This window comes from Tyto alba, unplaced genomic scaffold (genome assembly GCF_018691265.1).
Source record: "Tyto alba isolate M040663 unplaced genomic scaffold, T.alba_DEE_v4.0 Super-Scaffold_45, whole genome shotgun sequence".
NCBI classification, from domain to species: Eukaryota; Metazoa; Chordata; class Aves; order Strigiformes; family Tytonidae; genus Tyto; species Tyto alba.
In genome coordinates, this window is record NW_024881321.1 from 25,225,453 (window position 1) to 25,235,881 (window position 10,429).

At 39.6% G+C, this 10,429-nt stretch overlaps 1 pseudogene; it reads left to right on the plus strand.

The window, feature by feature from the left end:
• The first annotated feature begins 814 nt into the window (after positions 1 to 814).
• Positions 815 to 1,735, plus strand: LOC116963269 (annotated as a pseudogene).
• Positions 1,736 to 10,429: the final 8,694 nt, after the last annotated feature.

Genomic DNA, 10,429 nt, shown 5'->3' on the forward strand with positions numbered 1-10,429 from the left:
GCCAGATTAAGTTCTAGTTGGGCTTTTGTCCTTCTAATTTCCTCCGTGGATAACCTCACAACATCCTTGTTGTCCTTCTGAGTTTCTTGCTCTTTCATCCAAAGGTCATAAACTCTCTTTTTTGACCTGAGTTCCAACCAAATTTCTCTGTTCAGCCAGGCTGGTCTTCCCCGCTGGCTCATCATTTAGCACATGGAGATGGCCTTCTACACCTTTAAGATTTTTTTCTTGAAACATGCCCAGCTTCCTAGATTCTTTTGCCCTTCAGGACTTCCTCCCAAAGGACTCTGTCAAGGAGGCTCTGAAACAGAGGGAATAAAGGAAGTGAGAGAAGAAAAAAGGAGGAGAAAATAGGGGAAAAAAGGGAACAGAAAACTTAGAAGAAAAGTAAATGGAGAAGAAAGGAAGGAAAGAGTAAAGGAGAAGAGAGGAGAGGAGATTTGTGATGGGGATCTGTGACAGAATAGGGGGTGGATCACAATGGGGCTGTCACAAGGGGCACAAACAAGCAGGGGTGCTGCAGTGCAGCCTGGGCCAACAGTGAGTGTGAGTGTACACATGGTGGGGAGTCTGAGCTGGACGAGGACCAGGGTAGAAATGCCAGCTCCTGGAGGGGTTCTCACCCTGGTGTGAGGGTCCAGCCACTCAGGGAAGCACCTTGGGCAGAGCACGGTGCCACCCAATTCCCTTGCCCCCTTTCCTAGCCTGCAGCTCCCAGCCCTTCTTGTCCTACTACCAATGACCTCCTGCGCAGCCCCAGTGAGACACTTTCTCTTCTGTCTCCTGCAGGCCATTGCTGTCCTTGTTATTGCTCATGCAGCAGTGCACAGAGCAGATGAGCTGGAAGATGACTCAAATGATGCAGAATGTAGAGCAGACCCGGGAGTAGAACATGTTGGCAGGGGAAGTCCTGTTGTTTTCTGCATTCCAGCAATGGTGCTTCTGGGCTCTCATCTTGGGGCAGGAGTCCTGCTCCTGCGGCTCTGCTAGAGGACCAGAAAAAAAGTTTCATAATTCAGAAAGCATATGCAAGCAGGGCAGTCCCAGAAGTCAAGAACAGAAGGAGGAAGAAGAGGTAGAAGACAACAACTCTGGTGATATATGTCACCTGTGCAAATTTCTAGCTGATCACATCCAGTGACTAGTGCCGTATATGGCTGATGTGCAAGTTGGTGGAGGATCTGGTAGATGAGCTTCTTAGTGCTTGCCAAAGATTTTCTGGGAGTAACTTCAAGCCACAGCTGCAGCCAGCCATTGGGATGAAGGTTGGAGTGCCTGGAAGGTCAATGTCCTCTACTGCCTTCTTGTGCCCCTGCAGCCTCCCCCTGGACATGCCTTCCACTTGGAGGTGGGCACTGCAGAGAAAATGTCTGACCAAGACTTCTGCCTCCATGTGCAGCTACAGTGCATGTGCATGAGGGAGCAGCTGGTGGAGGACATATTATGCTTCCTCCACCATCACAAGGATGAGCTGAAAAGTCAAGACCCCATCCTCCTCAACACCCTTTGCACCAACTCTTTCTTAGACATCAAGAAAGTTGCCTGCTGATTCCAGATGCTCGTGAAAGACACCTGGAAGGTTATGGCTCAGTCACACCACTGCCAGCTGACAGTGCTGCCTACTACACGCTCTTGCAAGCTTAGGCTAATGAACACCTCCCAGGAAACCCTGTCCATTGAGGTGATTTTTGAGGTACAGCTAGACAACTTAGATTCCTTCCTAAACCTTGAGTAGTCAGAGGACAGCTTTATCACCAGCATGATGTGGCAGGAGAGCTGTGATGTGGCTGAGATGCATCAACAGGCAAGGCCAGCACAACAGCTTCCACCCCAGAAGTGAGAACTTTCTATAACAATAATGTATATATGAACACCTAAAAAGCAATTGTTGTTCATAGTAGCTGAAATTAAAAATAAAGAAAATTATCAATTTTTTTTAAAAAAAGAACAACAAACTTCAGTTATTCAATTTGTAAAAAGAAACTTACTCTGTACTTCCACTGTAATATATTAAATAAATCTATAAATTAAATATTTTAATATTTAAATTTATTTTTAAAATATTTGAATTAATTAAATATTTTTACTTAATTTTCCTATTAATAGAGGACTTTGAGTAAGTCTGTATGCCAAATTTTTGTAAGTATTCAGTTTCTTGTAAATATTCTAAGTCTCTGGGGAGTTTCTTTAGAATAAATTGACTCTAATATGAATGTTGACACAATCTTAACTTTAAACATTCATATCTTACATGAAATGTTGAAAAAAAACCTTTTAATTATCCATTAAGTTAATATAATATTAGGTAGTAGAAGCTTTCTTAGTTAAGCTGCCTTCCTTAACACATTCACTTTAATAATATACACAACCAACTGTAAAATTACCATATTTAAAGGTCAACTTCCTTTAAAAAGCAATTCCACTCTTAAATTTACCAAACTTCAGAGATAATATTTATTTTAAATAGTTTTCTGAAAGCTGTATGATTTTGTTGCTGTTGTTGTTTTATAGGATCACAAGTGTCTAATATATGGTAAACTGCAAAAAACAAAATATCCTGGATTTTCTATGACATAGTCTAGAACCACAGAAAAAATAATAAGTTATATGTCAGTCACACTTGTGACTACGCAACCACAGGATTCACGTAAGTCTCTACAGGGACAGGTACAGCATCTTATTTATGAGTTATGCATTTTTACCTATTCACTTTTATTTGAAACATTAAAACATATTCTGATGATGTCATATATGTCAAATCTGTATACAGAAAAAATATTTATACTTTCCAATTATAATTCAGAAAAAAAAAATAAAAAAAAAACAAAAAAAAAACCTTTTTGGTATTTGTTAAGGGAATAAAAACTTTTTTTTTTTCTTCCTACTAAGTCTATTCTACCAAGATGATGGCTCAATTCCCACTGGATGTGTTCTGATTCTTCAGATAACTAGTGAAAGATTCTCACTCTCCTTACCTTTCTATTATGATATTATTCCACTGAAATTCTCTGTAAAGCTGAATTAAATTTAGATGACACCACTTGGGTCTTGATCCAAAATCCATCAAAGTCAATGACTCTCTTTGAGAATCAAGTTCCAAAGATAGTTTTTAAATACTTTTGAGGTAATGATAACCTGAATATATATCCCAAAGAATGTCTGTGTTCTGGGACTGTTTCTGAATTCAAGCCTAATATAATATGAAGGCTGAGAAATCTTCAGGCTTCAGCAAGGTTCACAGGTTATACTTACTTAAAAGTTAGGAACCACAGTCTATGAGAAGCTTTGGGAGTAAAATAGCTAAGGGTTCTTACAGTGATTCATGTTCTCATGTTTCAAGTTGGTTTATGATTATTCTTTACAACTTATGCATTTCATGGTAATGAGGGAGAGACACTGCACAACATAAGACAAGACCCTGGGAGACTCTTAAAACACCAGAAGAGTTAGAAAAGAGTGCCTAAACTTTGTGGATCTCATGTATAGTAACTTAGACAAATTGTATAAGTACTGAGTTCCATTTAATTCTGAGATGGGACTGTTTATCTCCAAGGATGGAAGAAGCAATTTACTGGTCTTGGACTTCAGGCAAGCAGACTTCAGCTTATTCAGAGAACTGGGATCCCAGGGGAGGAAACTCTGAAGGCATTAGTGGTCTGTCCTGGGAACTGCTCTTTTCAACGTTTTAATCAATGAGCCAGAGGAACAAATAGAGGGCTTGCACATAAAGTTTGCAGATGACACTGGATAAGGGGACCAGTTGATATGCTGGTGCCTACAGGGAGGTCACCCAGAAGACAGAGCCAGGCTCTTCACAGCGGTACATGATGAAAGAACTCATGACAACAAGCATAAATTGAAAAAAGAGTGGTTTAGACTAGTTATTAGGACAAATCTTTACCTAATGAGGACAGTCAGGCAGGGGAACTTGTTCCCCTGCAAGGTTGTACAGACTCCATCGTTGGAGGTTTTCAAGACCGAACTGTAACAAACCTTGGCCAACCTTATCTTCTTGGAGAAGGAGGTTGGAGAAAAATGTCTCCAGGTCTCTTCTGGCATGAATCATCTTGTGATTTTCTCATTATTTCCTGGCTATTTTAAGTTACCAGAATCAAATTTTGTTTTTGACAAGATGAACTTTCTGAAATTACTCAGGGACTATATTCTTTTGGAATACTTCGGAGCTTAGACTTCAGTTCAGATAGTCTATGTCAGGAACTGAGACTGTAGTATGATTCAACGTTCCTTTCAATCAGGGAGCAACTAAGAAGGCACTAGTAGGTGTTTTAAAACATACAGTGGGTTTGTCTTCTGCTTTAATTTCAGCTTTCATGTTTTATGATGGAAAAAAGAAGTAGACTTTTTTACATAATGAAATTGCATCTCCGAATCATTTACCTTAGAATTTCAAGACAAGACCTGAGGCTCAGTTTACAGGTTTGATCTTTCACTTCTCACATCCTAAAGGAGTCCTTTAACTAGAAGGGTAGGGAAAAAATGGTGATTCTATTATATTCTGTTCTTTCAGTTTCATAGCTTCTAGGGAAGGTATCATTTTGTCTGTAGGGATCACTGACATCTACAAATGAATGAAGAACACTGGAGTGAGAAACTAAGATTCAGGATTCCCTTTACATTAATTTCTTACATCAAGCTGTAGTCAGATAACCGGCTGAATACCTTCTTTGTCTCTTTATGTCCTAATAGCTGTGTTACATGGATTATTGGAGACGTGGGTGAAATCCTATTCATGATGAGGGGTTTTCTACTTCCTAGGCTTTTGTCTCAAACTGCCATCTTTTAAGTTCAATTTGACACTGGGAAGACAATATGAACTTGTTTACCAAAATATTTCAATCACAGATCTATACAAAATCTTGTGAATTACACAACTTCTTTGTACCATGGGAGAGAGTGAAGTCCAGTAGAGAAGCTGAGCATCTCACACTAGTGTTTTCTCACTCAACCTCCCTATCCTGTAGGAGAGATGGGACGGGGTCAGTATAGCAGTCCTAACTGTGGCTGTGTTGTCCTGAGTCTAGACAAGGACTTGTCCAGGCATCTTTCTCTTCTATCACCAGAGGGTTTTTTTTTTTGTGTGAACCTAGATACCATTAGTGCTAAAATAGGGCAGAGAATACCTGATTTTTGACTAGCTTCTTCAGTGTCACTTGGGACCTAACAATGGGCCATCGTGAGTACTCACAATCTGCCTGTCTGGTAGGTTCTCAGGAATTCATGATTTTTGCAGTGACTGATGCATTTGCAGCAATCACACTGATTGGCAGGTTATTTATCCCAACTTACTCCTCTATCCTTATAAACAAGCTTCTCCCTTGACAGGTTTACACTGACTGTCCTCTGTGGTATTTTCCATCATTTTAACTATCCCCATGCAGCAATGGCCACCACCAGTGTTAACACACACTGTGGACCACTTTTCCTGTTCAACCACTTCTAAGACTAATTACATCACTAAAGCCTTTGTCCCTAGAGTACAATGTCCTCAATGTTTTGCATGTGTTCTGAGGTACCACGCACCTCTAGGATCTCTTAAATTAGCCCATAGTAAATGGTGTGACGATGTTTCTACCGATGGGATAATTGTTTCCACTGTACTGGATTCCTTACCAGGTAAAAACAAGGTGTGTTTACTTTCCTCCATTGTGGGAATTAAAAAGGTGTTTTCTTTGTCCATAGTGGCATGCTGTCCAACTTGTTTTGTTTCCAGTTCATACGGCATATGAAGCACATCCGGGACAGCAGCAGGCAAAGCTAGGGTCATTTCTTTTAGGACTTGCTAATCCACTAGCCATTACTCCTCATTTAACTTTTTGACAGGCTATACCACACTACTGTAGAGGGATTGGGTTTGTGTTACAACTGTTTGCTCCTTGAGACCATGCTTCAGTGCTAATTCTACCCCTTCAGCTCTCCTTTCCCAACATTTCAACAACCATGTGATCAGTCCTTCCCCTATTTGCAATTTGTGCTACCTCCTAGGTTGTGCAATGCCACGGGGGTACATGAGCAGGGGTTGAGGTGAAAGTATTAGGGCTCCATAACAGCAGCTAGACTCTCCCATTCCAGTCCCCCAGACACAACCTTGGTCAGCCCCTGGAGCGGACACATCTGCCTTCTCCTCCCCTTGTTCTTCTTTAATAACTGTGATGGGGCTGCTTATCTCTGGGGAATAGAACGAGTACCCTCTCATCACTATTGATCAAGAAGGAGGACTGTACATCCCCACCCTAGACATCAGGTTCCCAGATGGGAGTACTTTGTTTACTACTATCCTGGGTTTGAGTGAGTGGTGGGGTTTTCTGGTAGCAGGGAAGGGGGCTATAGGGGTGGCCCCCTGTGAGAAGCTTCTCGAAGCTCCACCAGCTCCACTTCTGTTTGGAAAACTGAGCCAATCAGCTGCGCCTCTGCAATAACATATTGAAGAAGGGACCTGGTGATGTGCAGTCGGACTTGTGAGGAGGAGTTATGGCAGCTGCGTGAACATCAAGGTCAGTGGAGGAACGGAGGAAGAAAGGAGGGAAGAGGTGTGCAGGAGCAGAGACCCCCTTGTATCCTGTGGTGAGATTGCAGGGCAGCCCCCCCGTGCCACCCATGAAGATCTACAGTGGAGCAGACATTGATTTATGGCCTGTGTTTTTCAGCTGGACGACCAAGGTGCTGTGCCCAAAGAAGGCCAGGGACTTGTGGGAAAAAGTAGACCCTGCTGTTGTAATTCAGCACTGGGAAGACTGCAGCATGCGGGGGTGTCCCATGCCAGAGGAGCTCAGGAAGCCTGCAGCCAGTGAGAGGGACTCCAGTCGGAGAAAGTTGGTGTCCCACACTGGAGGAGTGTAAGGAAATGCTGTGGCCCGTAGGAGGGACTCACATTGGACAAAATTTTTGGAGGACTCTCTCCTGTGAGAGGGGGACCATGATGGAGCAGAGGGAACAAGTTCCAGAAGCTCCCCCCACCGAAGATGGAAGAAGCAGCAACACTGAGTGCACCCCCCATTCCCTGCCCCTGTGCCGCTGGCAGGAGGAGGTAGAGATATTGGGAGCAGAGCTGAGCCTGGGAAGAATGGAGGGGTGGGAGGAAGGTGTTCTTGAGATGGGGCAATGCTTCTCACTGTCCTACTCTGTTAAGTGTTGTTAGTGTCTGTAATAAATCTATGTTCTTTTTTTCTTCCCCTAATGAGTCTGCCTTTTGCTCATGACCATAATGGGTGATCTACCCCACCCAGTCCTATCTGGAGTTCCAAGCCTGGCTCATCTGTCCCTTTTCATTGCTGGAAGAGAAGAGGGAGAGAGTGGCTGCGTGGTGTTTGGCTGCCAACCAGGCTCAAACCACGACAACTACATCACTCTTCCTCTGGTTTGTGTATTATTTTCCATTAAAAAACAGTGCATAAAAGAACAAACCCACAACAAAGCCTCCCATAGGGGCACCAGGGAGTTCTTATTTCTTATCCTGTTCTTACTTTATCACTTAAACATTTTATCAAGTCTCATCCCTACATAATCACACTTTGGGATATGGGGTTTACCAACCAACTTGAGTAATGACTTGTACAAAGGCATCCCTTGCTGCACCAATCCCTTATTGAGAGCAACGTCCTGCTGCAATCTCGAGTCCCAGTTCCTAATACCCATTAGAACCCACAATACAGATACCTGTGGTCTAAATAGTTGGTATCCCACTGAGGACAGTAAACTTCACTACTGAATTAAATGAACTCTTCACCACAGGAGAGATGACACATCCTCGGGGTAAGGTTGAGTGAGTCAGTATGGTAGTCCCAGCCATACATTGCTGGTTGCTGGGCTGTGTGGTCTTCTGCACATTTCTCTCAGGTGCTAGGATTGCCTACTCTGCACAGTTGTTGATCACCCTTCAGGTCTCTGTTATTATTATTATTATTTTTATTAGATAAAAGTGGAAATGGTTTCCTACAATTTATTGTTTTAGCCTAGTGGATAACACATTCACCTGTGATGTAAGTCTTAAACAGTCTTTAGTTCAAAAGATTTGAGCTTGCTTACCAAATGAAGCATCTGTAACTAAGAAGCTACAATACATTACCTTCCCCTGAGTATAGTTTGAATTCTTATTTGCTGAATTTGAAAAGTACTTCCCCTATAACCTCTGGCTGACAGCAGCAAAGGGCTGATGGGGGGAAGGGGACGGGCAGAAAGAGCCTTTTTCTTAGTGCTAGAATTTCACTACAGCTGTGAGAGTTATTATCTGCTTAATGATATTAAATTAAATATAACAGTTTTAAAAATCATGGTGAAAATTGCTTTCTTCAAGCTTACACATTCTTACTCCTGAAAGATTATTCAACTTCTCAGATGTCAGGTTTTACATTATTTATCAGTTAACATAAATTGTTAATATATGCCAGTTAATATATAGAGAGGTAGACTCAGAAGTGGAAAATAAACTAAGAAAATCAATGCCAGAATTAGAAGAACAGGAACAAGATGGAAATAAACGGAAAATAAAATGTTAACTATATAACAAAAAACCTCCTCTGAATACAATAGAATTTGATGAATTATCAGTTTATTACTATAAATATATTTAAATAATAATATTAAAGTAATATTAGTTATATTGAGTGATAGAAATACATATATTCTATACTTATAGAAATATTCAAGAGTTTATTTCATTTTAACTAGAAAATTTATTATTTCCAATCATTGAATAAAAGAAAGGACTATTTCCTCAGTTATTGAGCTTCAATCATCTTAAGGGAGAAATCAATTAAGAATGTCTATTACGAAATATAATGTCACCATTAACATTAATCATCAACTAAGTACAGTTGTAATTTATTTATAAAAGTACCAGCCAATGGTCCAGAAAAAGTCATATAAAAAATTATCTATCCTGATCATGCAATGAAATCACATAAGATTAAGTTCATATAATAAATATCTAGAATATGTTATTAATCAAGTATAACCTTGCAACGCAAAGATTTACAAATTCTCTATACAGAATAGTCCCAAAGGTAATTTATTTCACTTCTGAAAACATATTCTTTACTTATTTTTCAGTATCTTATTTTTGGAATAATGCTTAACTTATTTAATAAAAGCCATATATTGCCATGGGTAACACATTCCTTCAGAATAAACCACTTCAAGTTGATTAGATTAGTAATGAAGTGCAGTAAACCTGAATCAGATGTCTGACTGCTGAAGAGCCTAAAGAAGTAATATTATTATCCTAAACCTCAATTTCCTCAATTCAAAGATGTCACTGGTGATTTTAGCCATATTTGAAAACCAAACCAAATGCTATCAATAAATAAAAATATGCATGATTTAGTGTATATAGGAGTAAGATAGTACTATCATCATCCAAAATAAGAGTAACAAATCAGATAGTTTCCTTCCCTAGTCAGAAACTAGACTTTATTGGTAAAAAATGATGTTGCACATAAAAAATTAAATGTGCTCTCTGGTATTCCTTATTCTTTGATTCTATTTCAACTGTACAGTTGTGCTTAAATTTAATTATGATAATAATTCAACTTCTAGAAACTTTTGGGTGACATCAGGTCACCTAGAAGGAACTGGAAATTTCCAATTCAGCAATTGCATGGTTAAATCAAGATTAAAAGAAGCAAAGAAGGATTGCTAGAATAAGAAAACTGAAGTTTTAAAAAATTGCTTTTAAAAGAGATTTATTTACTTTCTGGAATAAATTAGCATATTCTTACACATAGCATACTTTGGTTTAGCCAATGTATTTTAATTTTAGTCTATAGGATTAATATCTATCTTATTTTTACCCTGGGTATCGTTTTACTCTGGATGTTGATCAGAAGCCTGTGAAAAGTGCCTACAGCGCATTGAACCAATTAGAGAACTGTCCCAGATCGTTAGAAGAATTTCACTCTGTTTTACAGCTGAGGCTTAATCTAGGATGCTAATAGTTACAGAAAAACAAACTTTATTTATAATCCAAAACTAAATCTCCCTCTATAGTGAAGATATTATTTCAGAATAATGTTTCAAATTAAAAGTCCAAAAGTTTCCCACTAGAGAAAACTTTCACAAGTTTGGGATCTGCCTACATCCTGAACAACATCAGCTTTTGCTCTGGACTACATGACTGTTTTGGTTATTTGTAGTGAATACTATTATTGAAGTTTAGGACAAAGCCAAGTATTTCTCTTAAATTCAGGCCATTCTCTGCCCCTTATACATATAGATAAAAGGAAAGTATTCAGTGATGAATTGCACATTTGACTTTAGTGCCTGCCCCTTTAATATCATCTCGTCTTTGTTATTTCAGTTTAGACTATAACTCTGGTACCTGAAAAACAGGCTATTCTAATGATTTCTGTCAAATCTTTGTCCTACAAGAATGAAAAAGCTGCCGATAAAATGAAATAGTAGAAAAGTTTCATGA